Source organism: Macaca nemestrina, chromosome 13 (genome assembly GCF_043159975.1).
Source record: "Macaca nemestrina isolate mMacNem1 chromosome 13, mMacNem.hap1, whole genome shotgun sequence".
NCBI classification, from domain to species: domain Eukaryota; kingdom Metazoa; phylum Chordata; class Mammalia; order Primates; family Cercopithecidae; genus Macaca; species Macaca nemestrina.
Genome location: NC_092137.1, coordinates 103,719,965 through 103,739,821, shown reverse-complemented (window position 1 = coordinate 103,739,821; position 19,857 = coordinate 103,719,965). Strand labels below are relative to the sequence as shown.

The 19,857-nt window shown below is 41.6% G+C and overlaps 1 gene segment (V, D, J or C); it reads left to right on the top strand.

Annotated features, from left to right (window-relative positions):
• LOC105481121 (immunoglobulin kappa light chain-like) overlaps positions 1-19,857 on the top strand; it is a 290,214-nt gene that overhangs the window by 16,446 nt on the left and 253,911 nt on the right.

Sequence of the window (19,857 nt, the reverse complement as noted above, 5' to 3'; positions counted from 1 at the left end):
GGTTACAATAAACCAAAACAGTGAAGCTCGCAGAGAACTTCGTTACAGAAATGCCAGGGATTCCGTGTAGATCCTGCAGCTCACCACACAGAAAGCCAATCACTAACACCAGTATTGCCAAGCCATAGGCTTTAATCAAGTGCTGCAGCTGTGGAGATGGGACACCATTCACAAACGTATCTCCCTGAACAACTGAAATTAGGGGTTTATATAGCAAGGAAGAAATGTGAGAAAACAGGAATTATGGAGGAGTAAGAAAGATAATTTTGTCAACAGGAAGCAGGAGATCAGTTAGGCAATCATAATGGGCAAAGGGTCTGATGTCTCGTTGTCCCAATTCAGTGATATGTAAGTTTCAGCTCCTTGATAGCATCTGGGAGGCCTGATGGTTGGTTTCCTGAAAACAAACAAACAAACAAACAAACAAAAACTAAGGTAAGATAAACGTAACTATCTTGAGTTTTAAAACTAGGGGGGGGGGTGTCAATTTCTGTTTATTCAAAAAACCATAAACCTTAGTTCCATGGGGTAATAAGGCCTATTTCGATTGCATTCTAGACACAATATTTTGCACCCTGAGTGCCTTTCCCTTCTGGTTTCCTGGCTCTGTTGGGTATCACAAGAATGACCCAATTCCTATGATTAACTTTCACATTACACCTTTCAAAACCAAGGATACAGCAGTCAGGAAAGCTGATATTAGAATCAGGAATCTCTGGTGCTCCCTCAGCAAACAGAATGCATCCACCCCTGAAGTATGGGCTATCTAACCATATGATCTTCACTACTGTCTCAGCTTCCTACAGCATATTTCCAGGTGTTTCTCCAGTCCTCATGTCTGTCTATGTGCCTGTCTTAGGTACCAGTGGAGAATATTGAGTCATCCTTTTCTGACTTCCAAATCTCATGGGAGGATCTCTTATTGGGCAACTCTATAGGACACAAGAGAGATAAAAACGGACATTTACAAAGGTTATAATGATTTTCCCCTTTTGAGGCCATTTAAAAATTATATTTAAAGCCACATGTTGAAAACACATCCAGCTTTATTTTATTATTAATGCAAATTTACATTTGCAAATATTTTCAGGATTGTAAAGCTTGAAAACATAATTATTTATCCACGGAATGATAAAACACCTCTATAATTAAATAGAGTAAACTTTTTCTTAAAAATTTGTACTCACCGAAAGTCTCCATCAGGCCTTAGAAGAAACGCAACAGGATGAATGCAGACAAAGTCACTCTGAAAGACCTATGGCAAGATGTTTCAAAAATGATCCATAATCAAGAAACAAACATGCTTTCCAAGTGAATATTAATCCAAATGCCATTAATGAGCAGGGGGTTTTTAATAATGAGGATGATTGAACACATGGACTTCAGTCAATCACCTTTGCCCACTTTCCCAGGTAGCCTCATGAACCAACGTTATGGAGGTCCCTGTGGGGACTCAATAATATGAGTTTCAACTAATTGAGATGTACAGAGATATTGGGTCTTCTGAACACCTAATTTGCCAAGAAAACTGACCCCTCCAGAACCTGTAACTTTGTACCACACATCAGGGCTCAGACTAACAGCTAATGTCAGGTGATTCTAGTGGACCTGATGTCACATAAGAAGGGTAGTGGTTATTATCCTATATAAGAATTTTCCTTTCTCTTCGGTTATGTTTCTGCATAAAATATTATTTGAGGATTTTCCAAGTGCTTTCATCAGAGTCAAGAAGTTCTTCCATAATATGGCTTTGGATCAAGCAGCCTATTGACTTCAAAAAAATGAAAATGTAGCTCATGATCTTGTCATGTGAACAGGTGCAGCTTTCCCTATAGACAAAGAAAAACCCACTGTTAGTCAAGCAAACCTGGCACATAAACCCTTGTACCATTGAATTGCTATGCTGTCAGATGTGGCAGAGGGTCTGCAACACTAACCGTGAATGGTGCTATTACTCCCATAAACAGAATATTTATATCTTGTAAATGAGCTGTAGACTCATCATTGTTATGCAAACTGAACAGCTTGAAATACTCTATTTCTATTTTCTCAGGGCTGTGGTTTTCTGATAGATGGTTCTTAGTCCAAAGATTTGACATGACAATTATTTCATTAAATTGGAAGAAATAATATGATAAGCATAAGACCATTTAGACTTAATACAATAGTGGACAAGTGGTCAACACAGAGCGCTAGGGTGTGTGCTGGGAACATAGATGTAGCCAATATAAAGCAAGAACAAATAGAATTGATTTTACATATTTTAGAGAGGAAGTACAGAAAATATGGACCCTAGGGGACCTTCTGGAATGTTTCTATTTATTGCCATTTCCACTGGTAAAACTCAGAGAAGATTTCAACAGTCATCAAGATGAAGTTCTAGGGATCACATGACTGTGAGGCATTCCCTGCACTTGGATCCCCAGTGAGGCAAAGGGAAGATGAAACACATAGTGGGATATGGAGGTGTAAACACCAGGGACAGCTTCCTGGTCAGTTTAAATGTTGAAAAGCTTATTTGGTTTTTTTCTCTTTAGTTTTATCACTGAATCATTTGGATCTAAGAAAAGTGATTATGGCTGGTTAGGCAGGAAGATGTTTATTATCACGAATTAAATGGATAGAAAACATTTGGGGAAACCGGAGTGGCAGCTCAGGCAACTGCAAGTACTCCTTTTTTTATTCCTTGACTCTCCCCTCCCCCATGTTGTCCACAGTCCAGAAAGATACTCTAATGTTATAGAAACCTGGCAAGTGAAGGTATTGTGCCCACAGGACTGTGCTGCCTGGCTGTGACCCAGACCAGGAAAATGAACACATTTGAGTGAGATCAGGCACTTCCCCTCCCTCATCTCAATCCAAAACCACTCTGCAGTGACACAGCTAATGGGCAGTCAGAGAAAGGGGTCATGTCTCTAGTAGTTGAGAGCAGAGCTGCTGTCCATCTGGGGGCAGTAGTGAGAAGAGCTGCTCTCTTTTCTGCAGGAGACACCTTGAATGTGGAGTCTCAGGCAGCAGGACCTCCTCCCCAGCCTGCGCCAGAAGTGCCATTCTTGGAATTGTTCTAGAGGCTTTTCCTGGAGCCTGTGCCATAAGGCTTTTCAACAATTTGTAAGGAATTTAATATCCTCTAGTAAATCCCTTTGTGCTTCACAGATTTGACATTAGCAACAGGGAATATACACAGTCTACAGTGACATCATTTACAGCCTCCTTTTTCTTGCTAAATATAATGCTTTCCAGGTGGACCCGCCAGAGGAAGCCAATGTGAACAACAATCCATGTCACCAAAAATGCAAGACAAATAAGCTCGGGAAAGCCACTAGGTTCTCACGTAGCTGCACTGTCCCCTGGTACAAAATGGGAGAGTGTAAAACTCTTAGCTCCACCATCAGAAAGATGGTGGAGTGTGACCTTCTCAGCATAGTAAGTCAGTATTTATAGACATTTACATACTAACAGCTTTAATACCAAAATACAGGCAAAAGTAGAAGAGAAGATAAATTAGACTACATAAAAATTTAAAATGTGCATCAAAAGACATAATCAACATGTAGAATAGCATGCAACATGTAGAATAGAAGAAAATATTTGTAAATCATATCTGATAAGGGGTTGATAATATCTACTATACAAAAATAAGTCTTATATGTCAACATTAAAATAAAATATCTGTGTAAAAATGAGGAAAGTACATTAATAGACATTTCTTTAAAGAAGATTCTTTAGAGATAATTAGATAGCTAGAATAGGAAAAGATGCTCAATGTTATTAATCCTTAGAAAAATAAAAACAAAACCCACCTCACACCTATTATAATTTTTTTTCCAACAGAGAATGACCAGTCTTGGTGAGAACTTAGGGAACTGGAACTCCTGTGGACACTGTCGAGGTGATGTAAATAGCCCACCTGCTGTGGGAAACCAGATGGCAATTCCTCGAAGAATTAAAAATAGAAATACTCTATAATTCAGCAATTCCACTTTTGGACATATACCCAAGTAATTGAAGACATTAACTTGAGGAGATACTTGTATACTCACATTCAGAACCGAATTATTCACAATGGCCAAAAAGTAGAAGCAACTCAAATGTTCACAAAGGAGGGAACTTGTAATCCAAACGTGGTATATACATACAGTAGCATATTGTAGCTTTAAAAAAGGAAAATTAGCTTTAAAAAGGGAAATTCTGACACATGCTACAACGTGGATGAAACTAGAGGACATTATGTAAGTGAAATAAGCCAGTCACAAAACGATTACTGAGTTATGATTTCACTACAGTATTTGCAGAACAGGTTCCATTTTGTCTTGAATGATCCCAGTTCTCTTCCATTTCTTCCTTGTAGTTTTTAGGAATAACTGTAGAAGGTTCTGGAAATGTAACATTCCGAGATAAAGCAAGATTGGCCAGGACAAGATTGGCCAGATACGGCAAGATTGACTCCATTTCTGTCCTACTAGAAAGAGGAGTTTCTTCAACACTCTAGCCCACAATGTGGAGAAAAATCCAACTGTGATCCATGATTGGTTAAACCCAAATATCAAGAAGGGGTGAGGAAGGTATGATATTTTATAAGATACTTTTCTTTGGGTGTTTCTGAGCTGTTTAAGAGTATTTTGAAACATACTGTTTTAAATTTTTATTCCACGTATTCCGTGAATGTGCTCACAACTTCCCCAGCAGGACCAGCTTAAAATATCAAATCTTAAAGAAAAGAACATGGTAATTAATCATATTAGGTCCTGGTATTGGATGCCTGCCTGAGATCACTCATCAGCTCCCCCTTGCTTCTCAGGACTAAACCACTCACCCACTCCTGCAAGCCACACAAACTATGAGGGCCTTTCTTCTTCCTGTGTTGAATACAATTAATCATAACTGTACATTTTACATGCAAACTGTGTTTATTTAACATCATAATAATGCTTGTCACTTTTGTCTATATGTTTTCCCATGTCCAATTAATCATTTTCAATTGTAAAAGAAGTTTAGTTTCCTTAGTTGAGGTGATCGCACCATATTTCTTCTAATTAAAAAAAGAAGCAGGTAGTTGCTTTTAAGGGATTTTAACTTAATGTCAGAGTTTTCAGAACCAATAAATACTATCACTTAAGGTTTAGTGCATGTAAGTAAATAAGACAATTTTTGATCCCAAGTACAGATATTCAGTAGGGGGAATGAGCCATGCAGAGAACAATAACTATATAATGAAACCGAATAGAATACTTTTGGTGTTGATAAATTACGTACAAATCAGGCAATGGTATGTGGTACCTGGAGGTTGAAGCTGCTCATCTATGTTGATCGGGGAGGTGCTTGGGGTTGTACTGAGGATGCATCTGATTGAGAAGCAGGCAGCCAAGTGACCAGGACCTGCAAAGACCATGGAATCATCATAGGAAGGGGAGGGGCTAGGAGATTCTCGATCAACCACTGCACATTGAAAAATTTATGTTTACCACTTTAGTACTATAAAACTCAAACACTGCTATCATAATCAGGTTCCTTATGTGTTTTTATTTTCTTAAGAATATAATTTACTGTAATATCTTTTATCAAACACTTTGACCTGGATTGCACCCAGGACATAGAATATTCCCTTGCTCAAAAGCTGTAAGCAAAGGTCTGCACCCTTATTGCTAGTTGGCAGGCTCCCTTCTCTACTTTGATATCAAAATATCTCTACTTAAAATCTTGGTCTTCTCTGCCACTCAAGTCTTTATCACTGGGTCCTGGAGGGTGGGATCACTGAAGGCAGAGGCAACACTGGACACTGGACATGGGGTTCTGGCCCTCTAGGTCATGGTGCTCTGGCTTCAACTGCAGGGGCTGCATGTGAGAGGGTTCCTATGTCGCATGGGACTGAGAAAGACTATTGATTAGGGAGCACAGCATTCACCTCCCACTTTATCAGACAGAACTACTCTGCTGGGAAGCCTACAAAGAGGGACATCATTAATACTAGGGAAGATTTGTGTTCTGTTTCCACCTCAAATTCCAGGAGAAACAGTCTGGTCCACAGTCGCTAGCTTCAATTTCAGTGTCTTCAAGACAGAGAGTTTACATCATCTACCTGGAAGAAGCAGAATCCTGGGAAGGTTCCAAAGATCCACCTACGTGCTCTTTCCATCTTGTCCACCCCAGCTTGGTGCAATGGTCCTGGGATCATCTTTGCTTAACATTTAGCAGATTGGTTGTCCTGATGATATTGCTGTTTATTATCATCTGAAACTTCCCTGTCTCCCATGCAAACACTAGCAGTGCCCAACCACAAACATTTACATTGGAATTAATTAAAATTAACAATGTAGCTCCTTAGTTGTTTTCACTACATTTCAAGTGCTCAGTAGCCACATATAACATATAATGGCTACCCTTGCAAAGCATAAGTATAGACATTTTCACCATCTTAAAAACTTATTTTCATTAGTGCTGATCTAAATGGTTACACTTACACACTCACAGTGTTATGGCTCAGAGAACAAACCTCAGCAGCTGTTAGTCCAGAGAATCAGGTAGTCTCAGATGCTTCCTGGCTGGTGCAGCCAGTTTCAAGAATGGGAGGAATGAAGCTGGGTAGACAGATCCAGATCAAGGGCCCTCTACTCCCCACCCTAGCCTTGGGCATTGTGTGCTACAGGGCCCCTGACAACCTCACCTTCTCCTTTCCAGAAGCACATCATTGGCATCTCACATGGATCACAGAATCTAGCCCCTAATTGTTTTGTGACCATGTTTTCTGAACACCCTTTATCTTCAACTAGGTGACTGGTTTATTGAGGAGAGGAATCATTTTGTGTTCCCTACAGAATGCAGCCTAATGGTGGATGTAGTAAGATCAACTGCATGAAAACCCATGAAAAAACTCCATCAAGTCTCCTTAGAAAGCAGCGTCTAAAATTCTGTTTGATGTTATGTCCCAATCCTGCCATTGGGTGGTATGTCACAAACCTTGCCGTTGGACAAACCTCATAATAAACATAAGATAGAAGCCTGATCTTAGAAATAGTGAAAATTAAGGGTGATATTGTTCCAGTTTCAGCAGGCAGCCCCCAAGGTGGGATTGGGGTCTCATGTGTGACCTGAATCACCTGGAAGGAGCTGCCAGTGTGCTGAGTGGTGGGGAAACCACCTCCGCGCTCTGAGACTGGAAGCCTCGCCTTGTCCTTCCTACTGCCTTGGGCATGTCCTCAAAGCGCACCTGCTATGAACTGAATTGTGTTTCACAAATTCATGTTTTGAATCTCCAACCTCCAATATTACTGTATTTAGACGTAGAGGTTATGAAGGGGTAATTAGGGTGAAATGAAGTGAAAACCTTGGGACTCTGATTTAATAAGATTTGTGTCCTAGTAAAAATAAACATCATCAAGCTGTTCCTTGACCCCTCACCAGCCTCCAAGCATGTACTGAGGAAAGCATGTACTTGCTTCTCCTACTTACACATGCCCGGGCACATTGCTGAACCCATGTGAGTATGTATCCAGAGATGACATCTGAAAACAAGAAACAGGGTTCTCGCCAGAAAGAAAATCCTTCTGGACCTTGATCTTGAACCTTCCAGGGTTCTAATACATTTGCAATGAATGTTTAATAAATTAGTAATAAATATCTATGGCTCAAGCCATCCAGCTCAGGGTATGTTGGTGTGGCAGTCCCAGTAGACTCATCCACTGTCACCACCTTCTCTGAGCAGGATCAGCCTCAGGAGGCACCTTGTGGACTTTGGGACCCATCTTTTGTCCTCTTGTTCTTGCTGTTCTGACTGCCTGGTGCGGAAGGGGAACTCAGGCTTCATCCTCAGATAGTTTGTATTAAACATGAACTTTCCTTGATGATGAAGTTGTTAGCCTGTTTTTCCTTCTGATTAGAATTGCACCAAGTTGGATGAACTACAAGCTTGGTATTAATATTTGGGGATCTGCAGGTTAGTTCCCCCACTTGGATGATAGTGAGCATGTTAGGTGGATGCCTTCTTTGTCCCCCTCCTTGTGTCTCAGGTGAGAGGGTCACTGTCACCTACAGAGCTGGCCAGAGTATGAAGAACAACCTAGTCTGGCACCAGCAGAACCTAGGCCTGGCTCTGAGCTCCTGTTGGCTCCTGCTGCCCTGCTGGACATGATCCCTGTCTGGGTCAGGGGCAGCAGGCCTGAACAGATGTCACTCTGGCCATCAGCAACCAAGATGCCTTCAGAGGTAGGTGCTCCCTCCTCCTGTCCCTGTCCTGCACAAATCTTCCCTAGCAACAGCTCTACCCAGGGCCCCAGGTGTTGCTAAGGGTCTGAAATCTTTTCAGGGGAACAGTCTGGGACACACCTCTGAATTCACATCCCCTCTATTTCTCACACCCTCTTCCCCCCTCCTCTATGGGCACCTCTAGTGTATTTGTGGGCATCACTGCCTGGAGCATGTCAGGATGTTTTCTCCCACCTCCTACTCCCAATTCATGATGAAAATTCATCCTCACTTCAGAAATGGACAGTCCACGCCTTGTTTCTCTTACATACATGCCCCGGCACATTGCTGAACCCATAGTTCCAACTCCACTCCATGAATCTTTGTGGAAGGGTCATGGTTGGCAATTTCTGGTTATTGGAGACCAGAAAGTAAGATGGCAACTATTGAGAAATTTGTGCATGGGACAGACATAGGTCATTGTCAAGGGTCTCAGCAGCTGGTGAGCCATGAAAGCTGGGCAGAGAGATCCTGCATCACCCCAGTCAGAGGGGAAACTAGGAATGAGCCATGGAGGGTCTTCATCCTATGACCATGCAGCCTCTGAGCCACAAGTGTTGCTTTGTTTGACAGAAATGACCAGAAGAGGACTTGTCGATGCTGAACTCTGGGGACAAAACCTCCCTCCATTCAGAGCCCAGACCCACTATCCATCTCCTGGGCATCTGCTGCTCTGTGATTCCACAAACCCCCCTCAGGCCGCTCATGATCCTCAGCAATGGGCAGTTCACTGCTCTCTGCCCAGGGGACATGGAAGAGGGTCCTGAGCTTTATGACCCTCAGGCCCTGGAGTGAGGAGGGGCCATGAGGTGGTGCACCCAGTGCTTGTTTTCAATGTTCTTGTTCAATTTATTAAAGCTTAAAACTATACCTTATACTAGCAACCAAAGTTATATCTCTTCATATATAAACGTGTACCATATATTTATGCATAAATAGATAAATAGTATATGCAAATATATGCATACAACTTATTTCTAAAATATGTGTATTCAATATGTAAAATTTATATTAGAAATTCTTATTACAGATACACATAATGTTATGTTTATTTGTGTAGCACGTGTTCCTTTTCTTTCCAAGCAGAACAGAGTCTGGCTGAGTAAAGACTTTGAGGACAATTGCTGACCCTCCCTCTTTGGCTCCCACAGGGGCAAAGTCATTCATGACCAGGGAATTCAGTGAAAGTCTCTGAGACTTTCACTCTTGCCAGGCTGCGGGATATATGCTTAATGCAGCTCCCCTGAATTTGTGAGCAGTTTCCTTCCCTGAAGCCCCCGCCAGGCAGCCCTGTGGACAGGGCCTGTGGTTCCTCCCAGATCCTCAGTCCTGTGGCTCAGGAGAGCAGCTGCTTCCCCCACAGTGCTGGGCCAGTGCCTGGCAGCTGTCAGGCACTGCCAGCCTGACCTTAGCCCTGGGCTAAGGACCCTATTCCAAATGTCTCCTCATTTATCCAAGTACCTGAAAGTTTGTCTTGTTCTTAAACTCAAAGTCCACATTTCCACTATTGCTAAAGCTAGCATTTGCCACCTGAAAAATTAGACATGTGAATTGTCCTTCTCAGAGCCTGGCCTCTTCCAACCTCACCAGACAAAGTTGCCCATATGTTCTCTTCTCTCCACACAACTTTACTTAGAATTATAGTGAAATGTAAAATGCGGTAAAGCTCTCATCGCCTGCACAGAAACCATCCTCTTCTCCTTTGGTGCCTGAGGCACCAGCTCTAGCCTGCTGGGCATGGTGAGGACAGTGAGTCTCTTCCAGCCTGGGACAGGAGCAGGGATTAAGGGCGCATGTGATTAGCTCCACAGTGCAATGTCAGGGGAGTGAAGGAGGGGCAGGGACTCTGGGAAGAATTTGATCCTTCATAAGAAGACGGAAGGTGAAGAGCTTTGCTTCACCTTCTAAAATCATTGACTTTCTTTTAGATTTGGGAGCAGGGACACATGTCTCATTTCCCTGACTCCTTCCACATCTTCTCTTTCTCTTACAATAGCTCTGACTCAGTCTGTCCCTCTCAGATTGTGTGCTGAAAATCTAATTTTCCCTCCTAATACGAAAATAAACCAACAAACAAAAGTCTCTTCCTCCTATCATGTGCTGTGAGATCTAACCCCAAACTCTGTGATATCCAGATCATATAAGAGATAATCATGGGAATTTACCAAAGAGATTTTTTAGCTAAAAACAAATTCTCGTATTAGCTCTTCTCTCGGAAAAATTTTCTCTGTCACTTTTCACAAATGACACCAGAAGACAAGGTGAAAATATTTCCAAGAACAAAGGACAAGCATGCGGCTCACTGAGGTGAAAGACATGTCTTCCCCCTTGCATTAGTTTCCAAAGCTGCTGTTTATCACCACAGCCTTATTGGCCTCACACAACATAAATGTATCACCCTGTAGTTCTGGAGGTCAGAAGTCTCACTGAGCTAATGTTAAGGTGTCAGTAGGTCTGTATTCCTTCTGGATGCTCCAGAGGAGAGAACTGGATCCTCTGCTTCTTATCTTCCAGGTGCCCCCACATTTCTGGTTCCATGGCCCCTTCCTTCCTCAAACCACATCCCTCCCCAGTGTCCCAGCTCCTCTCTGACTGCGAGCCTCCTCGTCTATTTTAAACACCGTTGTGATTACATTGGTTTCATCTGGATAACCAGGTTGCTTATTCTCAAAGTCCTTAACTTACATCTGTCAAGTTCTTCTTTTGCTATGTAAGGTAGAATCCTTATGATAAGCCTCCAATGACTGGAGGAACACCAGGGTTCTTAGTCTCACGCCGGTTTGTTTAAAAAGACACCGACTTGCGTGGAGCTGTTTTAAGTAGCTAAAAGTTTAATACACAAGAAGAAAAGAAGAAAACAGCCCCCCTGTACAGAGAAGGATGGGGGATTCGAACAAAGAGAAAGCTCCATGTGCAGTGGAAAAGTGGCTGCTTATATGGGGAGGCTGAAGGAGGCGGTGTCTGATTTGCATAGGACTCAGGGGATTGGTCTGACCAGGCATGTCATTCATGTAGCCTGAGAAAAAACTGGCCCTCCCACCCTAGCGTTTTAATATGCAAATGCAGGGTGCCATAATGTTCTACACACAAGGGGATACGTGGGGACAGCCATGTTGCCAGGCACATGTGGGGGCAAGGAAGGAGAAGGTGGGCACAGTGGCTCACGCCTATAATCTCAGCACTTTGGGAGGCCAAGGAAAGTGGATCATGAGGTCAAGAGATCGAGACCATCCTGGCCAACATGGTGAAACCCCGTCTCTACTAAAAATACAAAAATTAGCAGGGTGTGGTGACACGTGCCTGTAATCCCAGCTACACAGGAGGCTGAGGCAGGATAATCGCTTGAACCCAGGAGGCAGAGGTTGCAGTCAGCTGAAATCGTTCCACTGCACTGCAGCCTGGGCAATGAAGCAAACTCTGCCGGAAAGAAAGAAAGAAAGAAAGAAAGAAAGAAAGAAAGAAAGAAAGAAAGAAAGAGAAAGAAAGAAAGAAAGAAAGAAAGAAAGAAAGAAAGAAAGAAAGAAAGAAAGAAAGAAAGAAAGAAAGAAAGAAAGAAAGAAAGGAAGGAAGGAAGGAAGGAAGGAAGGAAGGAAGGAAGGAAGGAAGGAAGGAAGGAAGGAAGGAAGGAAGGAAGGAAGGAAGGAAGGAAGGAAGGAAGGAAGGAAGGAAGGGAGGAAAGAAAGAAAGAAAGAAAGAAAGAAAGAAAGAAAGAAAGAAAGAAAGAAGAAAAGAAAGAAAGAAAGAGAAAAGAAAGAAAGAAAGAAAGTAAAGAAAGAGAAAGAAAGAAAGAAAGAGAAAGAAAGAAAGAAAGAAAGAAAGAAAGAAAGAAAGAAAGAGAAAGAAAGAAAGAAAGAAAGAAAGAAAGAAAGAAAGAAAGAAAGAAAGAAAGAAAGAAAGAAAGAAAGAAAGAAAGAAAGAAGAAGAGGAAGACGAATGTGGGAATCGCCATGTTTGGCTGGACCCAGTTTCTAATGGCCAGTATTTGTATATCAAAACTTGCCGCCTGTATTCCCAGCACCTTGGGAGGCCAAGGCGGGCAGATCAGGAGGTCGGAAGACCAAGACCATCCTGGCTAACACAGTGAAAGTCCGTCTCTACTAAAAAATACAAAAAGATTAGCCAGGTGTGGTGGCGGGCACTTGTAGTTCCAGCTACTTGGGAGGCTGGGGCAGGAGAATGGCGTGAACCCGGGGGGTGGAGCTTGCAGTGAGCCGAGATCGCGCCACTGCACTCCAGCCTGGGCGACAGAGTAACAATCGATCTCAACAACAACAAAAAAGCTTGCTGGTCCAGCTCTTAAGAGCCAGGGCTGTCCTGCTAAACAAGAAACATTTCTGGAGCTGCTTTAAAAGAAATAAAACCTTCCCAAGGACCCCTTTTCCTCTCTATCTGCCTAAAATAATTTCTTAATAACTCCTATAACACTTAGGTTCCAGAGACTAGGACATGGACATCTTTTGGGGTGGGACATTATTCATTCCACTAACAATAAACGTATTCCTCCAAAATTGTCCTTCTCTAAAGTAAAACTTAAAAAATCACAAAGTAATTTTATGAAGTAAGAGAGCTGGACAAAATCTTAGACTCAGGTTCCTCTAACTTGTGAGTTTTAACTGTTGGAGTAATCTCACTCCTTTGCCTCTAATGTAGATTTATGGATGTGTAGAGAGTTTCAGAGGATTTTTAAATTTTGTGACCCAGTGTAAATAAAAGAATCTGAGACAAGTCTCAATCAATTTATAGGTTTATTTTGCCAAAGATAAGGCTTATGACCTGTGAGACAGCCTTATGGGCTCCTGCAAACATATGCCCAAGGTGTTTGGGTTACACATTGACTTTATAAACTTTAGGGAGACACAGAAATTACAGGCAAAGAGATAAATAAATATATATGTGATATATATTAGTTTGTCCTGGAAAGGTGGGATAGCTTGAAGCAGGGACTTCCAGGTCACAGGTGGCTTCAAAGCTTTCCTGATTGGCAACTGGTTGAAAGAGTTAAGCTCTGCCTAAAGAGTTGAATTCACCACAAAGAAATGCTTGAGTTTAGATAAGCCAAGGTTCTTGTCATGTAGATGAATCCTATGAGTAGCAGACAAAGTAGACATTGCTTGTCAGATCTTAAAAACAAAAGTCAGATCTTTGGAAAAGAATTACTAAGCACAGGAGATTCTCTACAGACTACAAATTTCCCCCACAACAAGCAGCTTTGCAGGGCCACTTCAGAATATATCCAAGAAATAGAATAGGCCGGGTGTGGCGGCTCACGCCTGTAATCACAGCAAGTTGGGAGGCCAAGACGGGCAGATCGGGAGGTCAGTAAATTAAGACCATCCTGATTAACAGGGTGAAACCCCGTCTCTACTAAATATACAAAAAATATTAGCCGGGCATCTGTAGTCCCAGATACTTGGGAGGCTGAGGCAGGAGAATGGCATGAACTCGAGAGGCAGAGCTTGCAGTGAGCACCCCAGCCTGGGCACAGAGCAAGACTCCATCTAAAAAAAAAAAAAAAGAAAAGAAAAGAAAAAAATATTTTTAGAGTAAAATTTTTAGATTTTCTTCAGGGCCTATTATTTGTCATGTTGGAGTATGGTATCTTATTTCTACAAAGCATCTGTTTTCTCAGTCCAAAGATCTCTGTTGTAATGATAATGCTGGTCAGTTGTGTCTGAACTCCAAAGGGAGGAGAGTATAATGAGGTACATCTAAACCCACCTGCCAGTAATGGCCTAACCTAGTTTTTCAGATTTTTTTGAAGTTCTCTCTGCCAGAAGAGGAGTCCATTCAGCTGGTTGGTGGCTTACAACTTAATTTTTTGTTTACAAAACACACAGAAAAAAAAAATCACTTAATAAATTCAATCTAAAATAGATTGGTTAAAAAAAAAGTGCTTTCTGAATATTCCTACATGTCAAAGAAAGAGAAGTGATAAGAATAAAGATGGGAAATACCCCTCATACAAAAGATTAGCGATTTGTTTTACTATCTTTGTTTGGGTCCACCAGCAATGAGGATTCCTGTTTAGGCAGTAAATTTACACTGGGAGGAAAGGAGGAAAGTGAGGAAGGGAACAGAAGATGAATGGTAAAAGACACATCAACAACCCACCTGACTCAGGAGAACTGAAGATCAACCACATGTGGAAACATGGACTAAATTCCTCTGGGCTCTTCCACCTGAGAGATGAGGAAACCGGGGTATGTATATTCCCCATCCTGTCCTCACTGATTGTGAGCTGTCTCTCCTGTTCTCTTTCAAGCTGCTATAACAGATTCCTTGTCACTGTGTAATTCATAAAAAACGGAAATGTATTTTCTCACACTTCTGGAGAATGGGAAGTTTAAGATCAAGGCATGGGCAGGTTAAGTTCTGCTTTCTCTCCTTTCAAGATGATGCCTGGAGCATTGAGTACTTCAAAGGAAGGAAGGCCATGTCTTATCATGACCAACAGCAGAAGAGAGAGAGAGAGATTCCAGTCCCATAAACCCTGTTTATACTGTCATTAATGTATTCCACTAGAGGGCTCCACCCTGATGACCTAAACACATCCCAATAGGCCCCACATGACACTGAGAATTAACTTTCCAACAGATGAATTCTGGAGGACATAGGCAAACCATAGGACTTTCCTCAAGATACACATTCCAGGACATCTGGCCAATAATGCATGTAGGCAGAGCTCTATGCCCAAGATGATAAAGAACATAAGTCATGTATATTGCCATTGGAAGTGAGTACAGGTCCAGCAGAGGGGAAAGCCCTAGATTATAGATGGGGACTGCTACATTCATTATAGTACAGTTAACCCTTGCATAACTTGAGTTTGAATTTTGCAGATCCACTTATATTTTCTTCTGTGTGTGTCACCTGAGAGCAAGTAACCTAATTTTACCTAATGAGTAAATATATTTTCTCATTTTTATGGTTTTCTTAAAAACATTTTTTTCTTTAGCACACTTTATTGGAAGAATAGAGTATAAAATATATATAGTGTAAAAAAGTGTTAATCAACTATTTATTTTATCACTAAGGCTTCCAGGCAAATGTAATCTATTAGTACTTAAGGATACAACAGTTCTACATAGGTTTTCATCTGCACCAGTGGTCAGTGCCCCAACCTCCACGTTATTCAGGGGTCAACTGCTCTTTCAGTCTGTAGCTGCATCTCTCTGGAACAGCACCTTGGCAGGTGGCTGCAAGTAAAAGAATCCAGAAAATAACATCTCAAACTGTGCTGCATTGGTATGATGATTATGTAAAACCAAAGGCATTTAGAAAGCACCAAATGCACAAAAACCCTTTTCCTAAATATCCCTTATCTGCCTAAAAGCAAATTCTCCAGAAGAAAAACAATTGTCAAGGAAATTCTTCCTGGGAATTTTTATATCAGGGAAGATTAACACAAAAGAGGAATCAAAAATAGAAGAGACTGGAAGTTGATGCTTTATCCAGACAGGCTAATACCTGTTCTTTTGAAGATGCACTTCTATTCTCATGTATTCTCTCCAGGTTGCCTACACTTCCCAATTCCCTCTTACCTAGAAAGGAAATATGAACAACTGGATCTCATTGAGTTATCTGGGTAATCATCCTGCTATGATATCCTGCTGCACTTTAAGTGAATTTTATTTACCTTTTCTCTTATTAATCTTTCTTTTGTCAGTTCATTTTCAGCAAACATTTAGAGGACAAATGGAGCTTTCTTCCTTTATCCCAATATGAGCAAGTTCCCTTAAAATTCAGGCTGCTTACAGAGCAGCAGGAAGGTTTGTACACAGGCTACAGCACTGTGATTTGGCTCCCCTAGTCAGGCATCAGTAAAATTTTGTGGAGTCCTAGGCTACAGCCCACTGATGCTGATGCTGATGTAGTTGGATTCACTTCCCCTGCTACTGAGCCAGGCTGGGACATTTTTGGGCACATTAGAGATATGAGATATAACGAGTGCAAATCCCTGTCCAGTTACATCTGGATCCAACTGATTTCTCCATGTACAAAGGCAATTGCTTGATAAGAGTTTGAGTGTCTTTTTCCTAAAGATGTTAACAGGGAGGCTGGTGTCTGGGTCAGGATGATGTCCCCACACACTGATCAAAAGTATAAGAAGAAAGTGTCATTGAAGTGCATGGCAGGGACATGATCCATGCAGTGGCCACCCTCACTAAGAGAGATGAACTTTGGAAAATAATATGCAATGGCAGAAAAGAAGGTAGACTATGAAGGTGTCCAAAACAAGAACAAGATGCAGCGCATTTAGTCTCTGGGTATTAAAGACACCTGTCACTCTTGGTAGTGGTGGATCAGTGACTGCTGCATGCATTGAGGGAACACGGTATCATCTCTGTGTATCTGTAGTAAATTGCTTGATCTAATACTAGTAAGAACAAAGATATAACACCATTACCTAATACTTACAAATATATGTAGCATCATGTTGAAACATTTAATTTTTTTAGAAAGGAAAAATGTTAAGCTCACAGAAATGTTGCAAGTGTAGCAAAATTACCTGCTTCCCTAACTGGAATTTTATGAGAGTCTTTTGAAGACCTGAGAAACCTACCATCTAACATTTTATCATGTGTTTCCGACAAACAAGAATATTCTCCTAAATAATCCCCATACACCAATGAAATACATTACTCCATTGACTCCTGAGGAATATTTTAAAATGTCAAAAAAAATACCTAAAAAATGTTTCTCAAAGCAAAATAGTCCCCAGTAGAAACACATTCTCTGCAGAAAAATTTGTGCTGCCCTGGTCTGACCTGGGACACCTGGGGACACTGAGCCACTGCTGAGTTACTGAGATGAGCCAGCCCTGCAGCTGTGCCCAGCCTGCCCTATCCCCTGCTCATTTGCATGTTCCCAGAGCACAGCCTCCTGTCCTGAAGACTTATTAATAGGCTGGTCACACTTCATGTAGGAGTCAGAACCACTCAGGACACAGCATGGACATGAGGGTCCCCGCTCAGCTCCTGGGGCTCCTGCTGCTCTGGCTCCCAGGTAAGGAACAGGAACACTAGCAGTTTACTCAGCCCAGTGTGGTCAGTACTGCCTGGCTATTCAGGGAAATTTTCTTACTACATGATTAATTGTGTGGACATTTGTTTTTATGTTTCCAATCTCAGGTGCCAGATGTGACATCCAGATGACCCAGTCTCCATCTTCCTTGTCTGCATCTGTAGGAGACAGAGTCACCATCACTTGCCAAGCCAGTCAGGGTATTAGCAACTGGTTAGCATGGTATCAGCAGAAACCAGGGAAAGCCCCTAAGCTCCTGATCTATGCTGCATCCACTTTGCAAAGTGGGGTCCCATCAAGGTTCAGCGGCAGTGGATCTGGGACGGAATTCACTCTCACCATCAGCAGCCTGCAGCCTGAAGATTTTGCAACTTATTACTGTCAACAGCATAATAGTCACCCTCCCACAGTGTTACACACCCGAACATAAACCCCCAGGGAAGCAGATGTGTGAGGCTGGGCTGCCCCAGCTGCTCCTCCTGATGCCTCCATGGGCTGAGAGTGTTCCTCAGATGCAGCCACACTCTGATGGTGTCGGTAGAGGGAGACATGAAGTCACCTCTGCACCCGAATTCTTTTCTCTTTCTCAGCCCCAGCTGCACAGACATAGCAATGCCTCTCCTGATTTACTGAAGACAGAGATCATGACACCTGAGTAGTCTAGTTTATGGCTTCAGTTGGAATTCATATAACAGAGAAGATGCCACTATAGATGTTCTAAGGAGGAACTGTCTTAATACAGAGAATTAGAGTCTAAACTACTGAAATCCACATAAAATGTAGAGATGAATCTCTAAATTTAATGTTTTATTTGCATAGAAATATTTGCCAAATGGGGCATACAGGAAAACTCAATGGTCTTCAATATATTGGGAGAACAAAGAGCAAGTTAGCATTTTATGAAAAACGGAAAATGTTACCTATGGCTCTTTGAGAAAGTTCATTGGCTCTAGGAAGGGTTGGGAGCTGGCAAGCTCACACTTTTAAGCAGTGGTGGACAAAGTGAATCCTAGAATTATATCAAGTTATCTCAGAAGTTATGGATCAATTTGGTTTCAGTTTACAAGAAGCCAAAGCAGTGAAGCTTGCAGAGAATTTTGTTACTGAAATACCAGGGATTCAGTGAAGATCCTGGTACTCAGCACACAGAAAGCCAATCACTAAGACAACAAGCATTGCCAAGAAACAGGCTTTAATCAGGTGCTGCAGCTGAGGAGATGGGACACCATTCACAAATGTATCTCCCTGACCAACTAAAATTAGGGGTTTATATAGCAGGGAAGAAATGTGGGAAAACAGGAATTAGAGAGGGGTAAGGAAGATAATTTGGTCAACAGGAAACAGGAGGTCAGTTAGGCAATCATAATGGGTGAAGGTTCTGGCGTCTCACTGTCCTAATTCAGTGATATGTAAGGTTCAGCTCCTTTGCTAGTATCTGAGAGGCCTGATGGTTGGTTTCCTGAGAAAAGATCTCAGATAAGACAAATGTAACTATCTTGAGTTTTAAGACTGGGGGAGTCAATTTCTATGTTTATTCAAAAACCATAATCATTAGTTCCCTGGGATAATAGGGCCTATTTCAATTGCATTCTAGGCACAATATTTTGCACCCTGAGTGCCTTTCCCTCCTGGTTTCTTGACTTTGTTGTGTATGATAAGAATAACTCAATTCCTATAATTAACTTTCACACTTCAACCTTTCAAAGACAAGGATATAGTAGTCATGAAATTTGATACTAGAAGCAGGATTCTCTGGTGCTCCCTCAGAAAACAGAATGCATCTGCCCCTGCAGGATGGGCTATCTAACCATGTGGTCCTCAGTCCTATCTGGAAGTTTAGGGGTAGGGGTGCTGATGCTCTCAGCTTCCTACAGCATCTTTCCAGGTGTTTCTGCAGTCCTCATCTCTGTCCCTGTGTCTGTCTTAGGTACCAATGGAGAATATTGAGTCATCCTTTTGTGACTTCCAAATCTCATGGGAGGACCTCTTATTGGGCCACTCTATAGGATACAAGAGAGGCAAAAAATGATATTTACGTAAGTTAAAATGATTTTTCCCCCAATGAGACCATTTTAAAAATTATATTTAAAGCCCCATGTTGAAAACATATCCAGCTTTATTTTATTAATGCAAATTTACATTTGCAAATATTTTCAAGATTGTAAAGGATGAAAACATAATTATTTGTCCATGGAATGATAAAACACCTTTATAATTAAATGGAGTAAACATTTTATTGAAAATTTGTACTCACTGAAATAAAGGAATATATTTTCAATATCTGAAGCTATGTTAGAAATTATTGGACTTAAATTCAACTGTGAGGTTTGGTTTGGGATGTTGTTCACTCCTGAGACCTGTCACAAGATTCTTGTGTCATGTGTAGTCACTGCTGTTCAGCTTTGTCCTCAGATAATTGATACCTGTAGGCTAAAGATAAGCTCAGTACTCTGCAGAGGAACACTCAGCTGAGCCCTTCCTTGATCAGCCAGATGATTGTGAACATGAGCATCCATGAACATGATAACAAATGTTTACTATCAGTCACTGCGTTGTGTATATAACCAGTTACCAATCATTATGCATAAAAGC